The 12,228-nt window shown below is 43.8% G+C and overlaps 1 long non-coding RNA gene across 4 annotated transcripts in view; it reads left to right on the top strand.

Annotated features, from left to right (window-relative positions):
* Window positions 1–3,528: 3,528 nt before the first annotated feature.
* Window positions 3,529–12,228, top strand: part of LOC307181405 — a 205,826-nt gene continuing 197,126 nt past the window's right edge. For all 4 annotated transcript variants that reach the window (XR_013826684.1, XR_013826685.1, XR_013826686.1 and 1 more), the window contains exon 1: window positions 3,529–3,579. This is a non-coding gene — a long non-coding RNA (uncharacterized lncRNA). The remainder of the gene's footprint in view (window positions 3,580–12,228) is intronic.

Here is a 12,228-nt window from a genome sequence, read left to right as displayed (position 1 = left end):
TGCTTGATTCTCTTTCGGAGACATAGCGATCCATAGGTTTTAAGATACTTACTAGTCAGGTACATTCTTAGGCGTTTAATATGCGGTGTTGAGTCCATTTCGTTGAGCAAGGAGTAGCTCTTGTCTATTCCATATTTGGCTTAAGGAACTTTATCTGTGCTCATTTCAATCTCTGGCTTTATGCAGCAACCCAACTCACCTTTCCCCTTAAGCAAGCATAAGTTGGTTTTCTAAATTTGAGAACCTTTTCTGTTTTGGAATTCAGTTCCTGTGTAGCCAAGTTTACATTCCGTGTATTACTGATATCTTATGATGTTTCTTTTTCTGTGTGACTTATTTCAGTTAGAATCATCATACCTGAATCCACTCATTGTGCTGCTAAGGGCCTGATGACATAGATTTCATTGCTGAGTGATATTGCTTTGTAAGTGAATACCACAACTTCTTTATCCATTTTTCACTTTCTGCGATGTTGAACTTGTACTGTAAACGAGGTTCTTGTAAACAGAGCCGTTCCAAACTTTGGGGTGGCTGTGTCTTTTTGATTTTAATTTCCCTAAGCTATAGGACCATAAGTGGAAGTGCCCTAGGTTCTGTTGCTTTGTTTTTTAGATGTTTCAGGAAACACCATACACTTCTCCCGAGTGGTTGTTGGCAATTTACATCCCGCCCATCAGCATAACAAGGCTCCCAGTTCTCCATGGCCTGTCCTGCCTTTCTGGATTTTACACTTTTTTCAGATGGCCCTTTTGACCGGGGGGAAGTGAGACTTCATTGTAGTGCAGATTTCCTTTGCAAGCTTGCTTGGTTGGCCAAAAAGGGCATATGCGTTTTTTCCTGAATATATTCAGGAAAAAACGCATACGCCCTTTTTGGCCAAGTGCATCATTGTGGACGTTCTGCCTCTTTTCCTATGCTTTCAATGCAATTCCAGTCTACCTCCTGAAATCGGTTTCCTGCAATTCTGCCCCGCTTTCAAGTCCTCTTGGCAGCCTTACTTCAGTCTATTTTTGGACGATAGCTGTCATTTATAACTGCAGGTTTGTGAATTACAGTGCCCCTGAGCTCCTTTCTTCAACTCGGTTTCTTTTGAGCTGGCCGCAACACCGCAGGATGGCTTCAGGCCCTAATCTTGTTTCGGTATGGAACGCTGAGCCTTTGGTTATTTCCTCTTCCTGTTGCAAAATGAGAGTTAAATTTGCCCGTCCAGACACCTCCAGCTAGCCTCTCATTGGTTCTCGCTATTCCTGTTCATCTTCCGCAGAAATTGCAAACTGTGCCAAACAGGAGGTTAAAGGCGCTGACTCTCCAAGTGGGGAGAGTGTTAGTAAAGCGTCTGCAATGTTGCACCCGAGTACCAGGGGAGGAAAACTGAGACATATTTGAACACGTCTCCCGATCACATGGTTGATCATACTCTGGGTTCCACATGCATGTTTTAGCTGAAGGAAGAATACCTAAAACCTGGGTAGTTGAAACCCGTGGAATGGGTACCATGCAATATGACTTCAAAGGGTCTTCATTTGCTCACCGAACCTCTCCAATCCTATCACTGCTGCGTTTATGCCCCTGTACACATGCTTGATTCTCTTTCGGAGACATAGCGATCCATAGGTTTTAAGATACTTACTAGTCAGGTACATTCTTAGGCGTTTAATATGCGGTGTTGAGTCCATTTCGTTGAGCAAGGAGTAGCTCTTGTCTATTCCATATTTGGCTTAAGGAACTTTATCTGTGCTCATTTCAATCTCTGGCTTTATGCAGCAACCCAACTCACCTTTCCCCTTAAGCAAGCATAAGTTGGTTTTCTAAATTTGAGAACCTTTTCTGTTTTGGAATTCAGTTCCTGTGTAGCCAAATTTACATTCCGTGTATTACTGATATCTTATGATGTTTCTTTTTCTGTGTGACTTATTTCAGTTAGAATCATCGTACCTGAATCTACTCATTATGCTGCTAAGGGCCTGATGACATAGATTTCATTGCTGAGTGATACTGCATTGTACGTAAGTACCACAAGTTCTTTATCCATTTTTCACTTTCTGCGATGTTGAACTTGTACTGTAAACGAGGTTCTTGTAAACAGAGGCGTCCCAAACTTTGGGGTGGCTGTGTCTTTTTGATTTTCATTTCCCTAAGCTATAGGACCATAAGTGGAAGTGCCCTAGGCTCTGTTGCTTTGTTTTTTAGATGTTTCAGGAAACACCATACACTTCTCCCGAGTGTCTGTTGGCAATTTACATCCCGCCCATCAGCATAACAAGGCTCCCAGTTCTCAATGGCCTGTTGCCTTTCTGTATTTTACACTTTTTTCAGATGGCCCTTTTGACCGGGGGGAAGTGAGACTTCATTGTAGTGCAGATTTCCTTTGCAAGCTTGCTTGGTTGGCCAAAAAGGGCGTATGCGTTTTTTCCTGAATATATTCAGGAAAAAACGCATACGCCCTTTTTGGCCAAGTGCATCATTGTGGACGTTCTGCCTCTTTTCCTATGCTTTCAATGCAATTCCAGTCTACCTCCTGAAATCGGTTTCCTGCAATTCTGCCCCGCTTTCAAGTCCTCTTGGCAGCCTTACTTCAGTCTATTTTTGGACGATAGCTGTCATTTATAACTCTGCAGGTTTGTGAATTACAGTGCCCCTGAGCTCCTTTCTTCAACTCGCTTTCTTGTGACCTGGCCGCAACACCGCAGGATGGCTTCAGGCCCTAATCTGGTTCCGGCACGGCACGCTGAGCCTTTCGTTATTTCCTCTTCCTGGTGGGAAATGAGAGTTAAATTTGCCCGTCCAGACACCTCCAGCTAGTCTCTCATTGGTTCTCGCTATTCCTGTTCATCTTCCGCAGAAATTGCAAACTGGGCCAAACAGGAGGTTAAAGGCGCTGACTCTCCAAGTGGGGAGAGTGTTAGTAAAGCGTCTGGAATGTTGCACCCGAGTATCAGGGGAGGAAAACTGAGACATATTTGAACACGTCTCCCGTTCACATGGTTGATCATTCTTGGGTTCCACATGCATATTTTAGCTGAAGGAAGAATACCTTAAACCTGGGTAGTTGAAACCCGTGGAATGGGTACCATGCAATATGACTTCAAAGGGTCTTCATTTGCTCACCGAACCTCTCCAATCCTATCGCTGCTGCGTTTATGCCCCTGTACACATGCTTGATTCTCTTTTGGAGACATAGCAATCCATAGGTTTTACAATACTTACTAGTCAGGTACATTCTTAGGCGTTTAATATGCGGTGTTGAGTCCATTTCGTTGAGCAAGGAGTAGCTCTTGTCTATTCCATATTTGACTTAAGGAACTTTATCTGTGCTCATTTCAATCTCTGGTTTTATGCAGCACCCCAACTCACCTTTACCCTTAAGCAAGCATAAGTTGGTTTTCTAAATTTGAGACCCTGTTCTGTTCTGTAATTCAGTTCCTGTGTAGCCAAGTTTCCATTCCGTGTATTACTGATATCTTATGATGTTTCTTTTTCTGTGTGACTTATTTCAGTTAGAATCATCATACCTGAATCCACTCACTGTGATGCTAAGGGCCTGATGACATAGATTTCATTGCTGAGTGATATTGCTTTGTAAGTAAATACCACAAATTCTTTATCCATTTTTCACTTTCTGCGATGTTGAACTTGTACTGTAAACGAGGTTCTTGTAAACAGAGGCGTCCCAAACTTTGGTGTGGCTGTGTCTTTTTGATTTTAATTTCCCTAAGCTATAGGACCATAAGTGGCAGTGCCCTAGGCTCTGTTGCTTTGTTTTTTAGATGTTTCAGGAAACACCATACACTTCTCCCGAGTGTCTGTTGGCAATTTACATCCCGCCCATCAGCATAACAAGGCTCCCAGTTCTCCATGGCCTGTCCTGCCTTTCTGGATTTTACACTTTTTTCAGATGGCCCTTTTGACCGGGGGGAATTGAGACTTCATTGTAGTGCAGATTTCCTTTGCAAGCTTGCTTGGTTGGCCAAAAAGAGCGTATGCGTTTTTTCCTGAATATATTCAGGAAAAAACGCATACGCCCTTTTTGGCCAAGTGCATCATTGTGGACGTTCTGCCTCTTTTCCTATGCTTTCAATGCAATTCCAGTCTACCTCCTGAAATCGGTTTCCTGCAATTCTGCCCCGCTTTCAAGTCCTCTTGGCAGCCTTACTTCAGTCTATTTTTGGACGATAGCTGTCATTTATAACTCTGCAGGTTTGTGAATTACAGTGCCCCTGAGCTCCTTTGTTCAACTCGCTTTCTTGTGACCTGGCCGCAACACCGCAGGATGGCTTCAGGCCCTAATCTGGTTCCGGTACGGCACGCTGAGCCTTTGGTTATTTCCTCTTCCTGGTGGGAAATGAGAGTTAAATTTGCCCGTCCAGACACCTCCAGCTAGCCTCTCATTGGTTCTCGCTATTCCTGTTCATCTTCCGCAGAAATTGCAAACTGGGCCAAACAGGAGGTTAAAGGCGCTGACTCTCCAAGTGGGGAGAGTGTTAGTAAAGCGTCTGGAATGTTGCACCCGAGTACCAGGGGAGGAAAACTGAGACATATTTGAACACGTCTCCCGATCACATGGTTGATCATACTCTAGGTTCCACATGCATGTTTTAGCTGAAGGAAGAATACCTTAAACCTGGGTAGTTGAAACCCGTGGAATGGGTACCATGCAATATGACTTGAAAGGGTCTTCATTTGCTCACCGAACCTCTCCAATCCTATCACTGCTGCGTTTATGCCCCTGTACACATGCTTGATTCTCTTTTGGAGACATAGCAATCCATAGGTTTTAAGATACTTACAAGTCAGGTACATTCTTAGGCGTTTAATATGCGGTGTTGAGTCCATTTCGTTGAGCAAGGAGTAGCTCTTGTCTATTCCATATTTGGCTTAAGGAACTTTATCTGTGCTCATTTCAATCTCTGGTTTTATGCAGCACCCCAACTCACCTTTACCCTTAAGCAAGCATAAGTTGTTTTTCTAAATTTGAGACCCTGTTCTGTTCTGTAATTCAGTTCCTGTGTAGCCAAGTTTCCATTCCGTGTATTACTGATATCTTATGATGTTTCTTTTTCTGTGTGACTTATTTCAGTTAGAATCATCATACCTGAATCCACTCATTGTGCTGCTACGGGCCTGATGACATAGATTTCATTGCTGAGTGATATTGCTTTGTAAGTGAATACCACAACTTCTTTATCCATTTTTCACTTTCTGCGATGTTGAACTTGTACTGTAAACGAGGTTCTTGTAAACAGAGCCGTTCCAAACTTTGGGGTGGCTGTGTCTTTTTGATTTTAATTTCCCTAAGCTATAGGACCATAAGTGGAAGTGCCCTAGGCTCTGTTGCTTTGTTTTTTAGATGTTTCAGGAAACACCATACACTTCTCCCAAGTGTCTGTTGGCAATTTACATCCCGCCCATCAGCATAACAAGGCTCCCAGTTCTCCATGGCCTGTTGCCTTTCTGGATTTTACACTTTTTTCAGATGGCCCTTTTGACCGGGGGGAAGTGAGACTTCATTGTAGTGCAGATTTCCTTTGCAAGCTTGCTTGGTTGGCCAAAAAGGGCGTATGCGTTTTTTCCTGAATATATTCAGGAAAAAACGCATACGCCTTTTTTGGCCAAGTGCATCATTGTGGACGTTCTGCCTGTTTTCCTATGCTTTCAATGCAATTCCAGTCTACCTCCTGAAATCGGTTTCCTGCAATTCTGCCCCGCTTTCAAGTCCTCTTGGCAGCCTTACTTCAGTCTATTTTTGGACGATAGCTGTCATTTATAACTCTGCAGGTTTGTGAATTACAGTGCCCCTGAGCTCCTTTCTTCAACTCGCTTTCTTGTGACCTGGCCGCAACACCGCAGGATGGCTTCAGGCCCTAATCTGGTTCCGGCCCGGCACGCTGAGCCTTTGGTTATTTCCTCTTCCTGGTGGGAAATGAGAGTTAAATTTGCCCGTCCAGACACCTCCAGCTAGTCTCTCATTGGTTCTCGCTATTCCTGTTCATCTTCTGCAGAAATTGCAAACTGGGCCAAACAGGAGGTTAAAGGCGCTGACTCTCCAAGTGGGGAGAGTGTTAGTAAAGCGTCTGGAATGTTGCACCCGAGTACCAGGGGAGGAAAACTGAGACATATTTGAACACGTCTCCCGATCACATGGTTGATCATACTTGGGTTCCACATGCATGTTTTAGCTGAAGGAAGAATACTTTAAACCTGGAGAGTTAAGACCCGTGTAATGGGTACCATGCAATATGACTTCAAAGGGTCTTCATTTGCTCACCGAACCTCTCCAATCCTATCACTGCTGCGTTTATGCCCCTGTACACATGCTTGATTCTCTTTCGGAGACATAGCAATCTATAGGTTTTAAGATACTTACTAGTCAGGTACATTCTTAGGCGTTTAATATGCGGTGTTGAGTCCATTTCGTTGAGCAAGGAGTAGCTCTTGTCTATTCCATATTTGGCCTAAGGAACTTTATCTGTGCTCATTTCAATCTCTGGTTTTATGCAGCACCCCAACTCACCTTTACCCTTAAGCAAGCATAAGTTGGTTTTCTAAATTTGAGACCCTGTTCTGTTCTGTAATTCAGTTCCTGTGTAGCCAAGTTTACATTCCGTGTATTACTGATATCTTATGATGTTTCTTTTTCTGTGTGACTTATTTCAGTTAGAATCATCATACCTGAATCCACTCATTGTGCTGCTAAGGGCCTGATGACACAGATTTCATTGCTGAGTGATATTGCTTTGTAAGTAAATACCACAACTTCTTTATCCATTTTTCACTTTCTGCGATGTTGAACTTGTACTGTAAACGAGGTTCTTGTAAACAGAGCCGTTCCAAACTTTGGGGTGGCTGTGTCTTTTTGATTTTAATTTCCCTAAGCTATAGGACCATAAGTGGAAGTGCCCTAGGTTCTGTTGCTTTGTTTTTTAGATGTTTCAGGAAACACCATACACTTCTCCCGAGTGGTTGTTGGCAATTTACAGCCCGCCCATCAGCATAACAAGGCTCCCAGTTGTCCATGGCCTGTCCTGCCTTTCTGGATTTTACACTTTTTTCAGATGGCCCTTTTGACCGGGGGGAAGTGAGACTTCATTGTAGTGCAGATTTCCTTTGCAAGCTTGCTTGGTTGGCCAAAAAGGGCGTATGCGTTTTTTCCTGAATATATTCAGGAAAAAACGCATACGCACTTTTTGGCCAAGTGCATCATTGTGGACGTTCTGCCTCTTTTCCTATGCTTTCAATGCAATTCCAGTCTACCTCCTGAAATCGGTTTCCTGCAATTCTGCCCCGCTTTCAAGTCGTCTTGGCAGCCTTACTTCAGTCTATTTTTGGACGATAGCTGTCATTTATAACTCTGCAGGTTTGTGAATTACAGTGCCCCTGAGCTCCTTTCTTCAACTCGCTTTCTTTTGAGCTGGCCGCAACACCGCAGCATGGCTTCAGGCCCTAATCTGGTTCCGGTACGGCACGCTGAGCCTTTGGTTATTTCCTCTTCCTGGTGGGAAATGAGAGTTAAATTTGCCCGTCCAGACACCTCCAGCTAGCCTCTCATTGGTTCTCGCTATTCCTGTTCATCTTCCGCAGAAATTGCAAACTGGGCCAAACAGGAGGTTAAAGGCGCTGACTCTCCAAGTGGGGAGAGTGTTAGTAAAGCGTCTGGAATGTTGCACCCGAGTACCAGGGGAGGAAAACTGAGACATATTTGAACACATCTCCCGTTCACATGGTTGATCATACTTGGGTTCCACATGCATGTTTTAGCTGAAGGAAGAATACCTTAAACCTGGAGAGTTGAGACCCGTGTAATGGGTACCATGCAATATGACTTCAAAGGGTCTTCATTTGCTCACCGAACCTCTCCAATCCTATCACTGCTGCGTTTATGCCCCTGTACACATGCTTGATTCTCTTTTGGAGACATAGCAATCCATAGTTTTTACGATACTTACTAGTCAGGTACATTCTTAGGCGTTTAATATGGGGTGTTGAGTCCATTTCGTTGAGCAAGGAGTAGCTCTTGTCTATTCCATATTTGGCTTAAGGAACTTTATCTGTGCTCATTTCAATCTCTGGTTTTATGCAGCACCCCAACTCACCTTTACCCTTAAGCAAGCATAAGTTGGTTTTCTAAATTTGAGTCCCTGTTCTGTTCTGTAATTCAGTTCCTGTGTAGCCAAGTTTACATTCCGTGTATTACTGATATCTTATGATGTTTCTTTTTCTGTGTGACTTACTTCTGTTAGAATCATCATACCTGAATCCACTCATTGTGCTGCTAAGGGCCTGATGACATAGAATTCATTGCTGAGTGATATTGCTTTGTAAGTAAATACCACAACTTCTTTATCCATTTTTCACTTTCTGCGATGTTGAACTTGTATGGTAAACGAGGTTCTTGTAAACAGAGGCGTCCCAAACTTTGGGGTGGCTGTGTCTTTTTTATTTTAAGTTCCCTAAGCTATAGGACCATAAGTGGCAGTGCCCTAGGCTCTGTTGCTTTGTTTTTTAGATGTTTCAGGAAACACCATACACTTCTCCCGAGTGTCTGTTGGCAATTTACATCCCGCCCATCAGCATAACAAGGCTCCCAGTTCTCCATGGCCTGTCCTGCCTTTCTGGATTTTACACTTTTTTCAGATGGCCCTTTTGACCAGGGGGAAGTGAGACTTCATTGTAGTGCAGATTTCCTTTGGAAGCTTGCTTGGTTGGCCAAAAAGGGCGTATGCGTTTTTTCCTGAATATATTCAGGAAAAAACGCATACACACTTTTTGGCCAAGTGCATCATTGTGGACGTTCTGCCTCTTTTCCTATGCTTTCAATGCAATTCCAGTCTACCTCCTGAAATCGGTTTCCTGCAATTCGGCCCCGCTTTCAAGTCCTCTTGGCAGCCTTACTTCAGTCTATTTTTGGACGATAGCTGTCATTTATAACTCTGCAGGTTTGTGAATTACAGTGCCCCTGAGCTCCTTTCTTCAACTCGCTTTCTTGTGACCTGGCCGCAACACCGCAGGATGGCTTCAGGCCCTAATCTAGTTCCGGCACGGCACGCTGAGCCTTTCGTTATTTCCTCTTCCTGGTGGGAAATGAGAGTTAAATTTGCCCGTCCATACACCTCCAGCTAGTCTCTCATTGGTTCTCGCTATTCCTGTTCATCTTCCGCAGAAATTGCAAACTGGGCCAAACAGGAGGTTAAAGGGACTGACTCTCCAAGTCGGGAGAGGTTTAGTAAAGCGTCTGGAATGTTGCACCCGAGTACCAGGGTACGAAAACTGAGACATATTTGAACACGTCTCCCGTTCACATGGTTGATCATACTTGGGTTCCACATGCATGTTTTAGCTGAAGGAAGAATACCTTAAACCTGGAGAGTTGAGACCCGTGTAATGGGTACCATGCAATATGACTTCAAAGGGTCTTCATTTGCTCACCGAACCTCTCCAATCCTATCACTGCTGCGTTATGCCCCTGTACACACGCTTGATTCTCTTTTGGAGACATAGCAATCCATAGGTTTTAAGATACTTACTAGTCAGGTACATTCTTAGGCGTTTAATATGCGGTGTTGAGTCCATTTCATTGAGCAAGGAGTAGCTCTTGTCTATTCCATATTTGGCTTAAGGAACTTTATCTGTGCTCATTTCAATCTCTGGTTTTATGCAGCACCCCAACTCACCTTTACCCTTAAGCAAGCATAAGTTGGTTTTCTAAATTTGAGACCCTGTTCTGTTCTGTAATTCAGTTCCTGTGTAGCCAAGTTTACATTCCGTGTATTACTGATATCTTATGATGTTTCTTTTCTGTGTGACTTATTTCAGTTAGAATCATCATACCTTAATCCACTCATTGTGCTGCTACGGGCCTGATGACACAGATTTCATTGCTGAGTGATATTGCTTTGTAAGTAAATACCACAACTTCTTTATCCATTTTTCACTTTCTGCGACGTTGAACTTGTACTGTAAACGAGGTTCTTATAAACAGAGCCGATCCAAACTTTGGGGTGGCTGTGTCTTTTTGATTTTAATTTCCCTAAGCTATAGGACCATAAGTGGCAGTGCCCTAGGCTCTGTTGCTTTGTTTTTTAGATGTTTCAGGAAACACCATACACTTCTCCCGAGTGTCTGTTGGCAATTTACATCCCGCCCATCAGCATAACAAGGCTCCCAGTTCTCCATGGCCTGTCCTGCCTTTCTGGATTTTACACTTTTTTCAGATGGCCCTTTTGACCGGGGGGAAGTGAGACTTCATTGTAGTGCAGATTTCCTTTGCAAGCTTGCTTGGTTGGCCAAAAAGGGCGTATGCGTTTTTTCCTGAATATATTCAGGAAAAAACGCATATGCCCTTTTTGGCCAAGTGCATCATTGTGGACGTTCTGCCTCTTTTCCTATGCTTTCAATGCAATTCCAGTCTACCTCCTGAAATCGGTTTCCTGCAATTCTGCCCCGCTTTCAAGTCCTCTTGGCAGCCTTACTTCAGTCTATTTTTGGACGATAGCTGTCATTTATAACTCTGCAGGTTTGTGAATTACAGTGCCCCTGAGCTCCTTTCTTCAACTCGCTTTCTTGTGACCTGGCCGCAACACCGCAGGATGGCTTCAGGCCCTAATCTGGTTCCGGCACGGCACGCTGAGCCTTTGGTTAATTCCTCTTCTTGGTGGGAAATGAGAGTTAAATTTGCCCGTCCAGACACCTGCAGCTAGTCTCTCATTGGTTCTCGCTATTCCTGTTCATCTTCCGCAGAAATTGCAAACTGGGCCAAACAGGAGGTTAAAGGCGCTGACTCTCCAAGTGGGGAGAGTGTTAGTAAAGCGTCTGGAATGTTGCACCCGAGTACCAGGGGAGGAAAACTGAGACATATTTGAACACGTCTCCCGATCACATGGTTGATCATACTCTAGGTTCCACATGCATGTTTTAGCTGAAGGAAGAATACCTTAAACCTGGGTAGTTGAAACCCGTGGAATGGGTACCATGCAATATGACTTCAAAGGGTCTTCATTTGCTCACCGAACCTCTCCAATCCTATCACTGCTGCGTTTATGCCCCTGTACACATGCTTGATTCTCTTTCGGAGACATAGCAATCATTGGTTTTTAAGACACTTACTAGTCAGGTACATTCTTAGGCGTTTAATATGCGGTGTTGAGTCCATTTCGTTGAGCAAGGAGTAGCTCTTGTCTATTCCATATTTGACTTAAGGAACTTTATCTGTGCTCATTTCAATCTCTGGTTTTATGCAGCACCCCAACTCACCTTTCCCCTTAAGCAAGCATAAGTTGGTTTTCTAAATTTGAGTCCCTGTTCTGTTCTGGAATGCAGTTCCTGTGTAGCCAAGTTTACATTCCGTGTATTAGTGATATCTTATGATGTTTCTTTTTCTGTGTGACTTATTTCAGTTAGAATCATCGTACCTGAATCCTCTCATTAAGCTGCTACAGGCCTGATGACATAGATTTCATTGCTGAGTGATACTGCATTGTACGTAAGTACCACAAGTTCTTTATCCATTTTTCACGTTCTGCGATGTTGAACTTGTACTGTAAACGAGGTTCTTGTAAACAGAGGCGTCCCAAACTTTGGGGTGGCTGTGTCTTTTTGATTTTAATTTCCCTAAGCTATAGGACCATAAGTGGCAGTGCCCTAGGCTCTGTTGCTTTGTTTTTTAAATGTTTCAGGAAACACCATACACTTCTCCCGAGTGTCTGTTGGCAATTTACATCCCGCCCATCAGCATAACAAGGCTCCCAGTTCTCCATGGCCTGTCCTGCCTTTCTGGATTTTACACTTTTTTCAGATGGCCCTTTTGGCTGGGGGGATGTGAGACTTCATTGTAGTGCAGATTTCCTTTGCAAGCTTGCTTGGTTGGCCAAAAAGGGCGTATGCGTTTTTTCCTGAATATATTCAGGAAAAAACGCATACGCCCTTTTTGGCCAAGTGCATCATTGTGGACGTTCTGCCTCTTTTCCTATGCTTTCAATGCAATTCCAGTCTACCTCCTGAAATCGGTTTCCTGCAATTCTGCCCCGCTTTCAAGTCCTCTTGGCAGCCTTACTTCAGTTTATTTTTGGACGATAGCTGTCATTTATAACTCTGCAGGTTTGTGAATTACAGTGCCCCTGAGCTCCTTTCTTCAACTCGCTTTCTTGTGACCTGGCCGCAACACCGCAGGATGGCTTCAGGCCCTAATCTAGTTGCGGCACGGCACGCTGAGCCTTTGGTTATTTCCTCTTCCTG

Source organism: Stenella coeruleoalba, assembly GCF_951394435.1.
Source record: "Stenella coeruleoalba genome assembly, contig: scaffold_250, whole genome shotgun sequence".
NCBI lineage: Eukaryota > Metazoa > Chordata > Mammalia > Artiodactyla > Delphinidae > Stenella > Stenella coeruleoalba.
The sequence above is the reverse complement of the archived record's forward strand: the minus strand, read 5'-3'. Positions and strand labels throughout refer to the sequence as shown.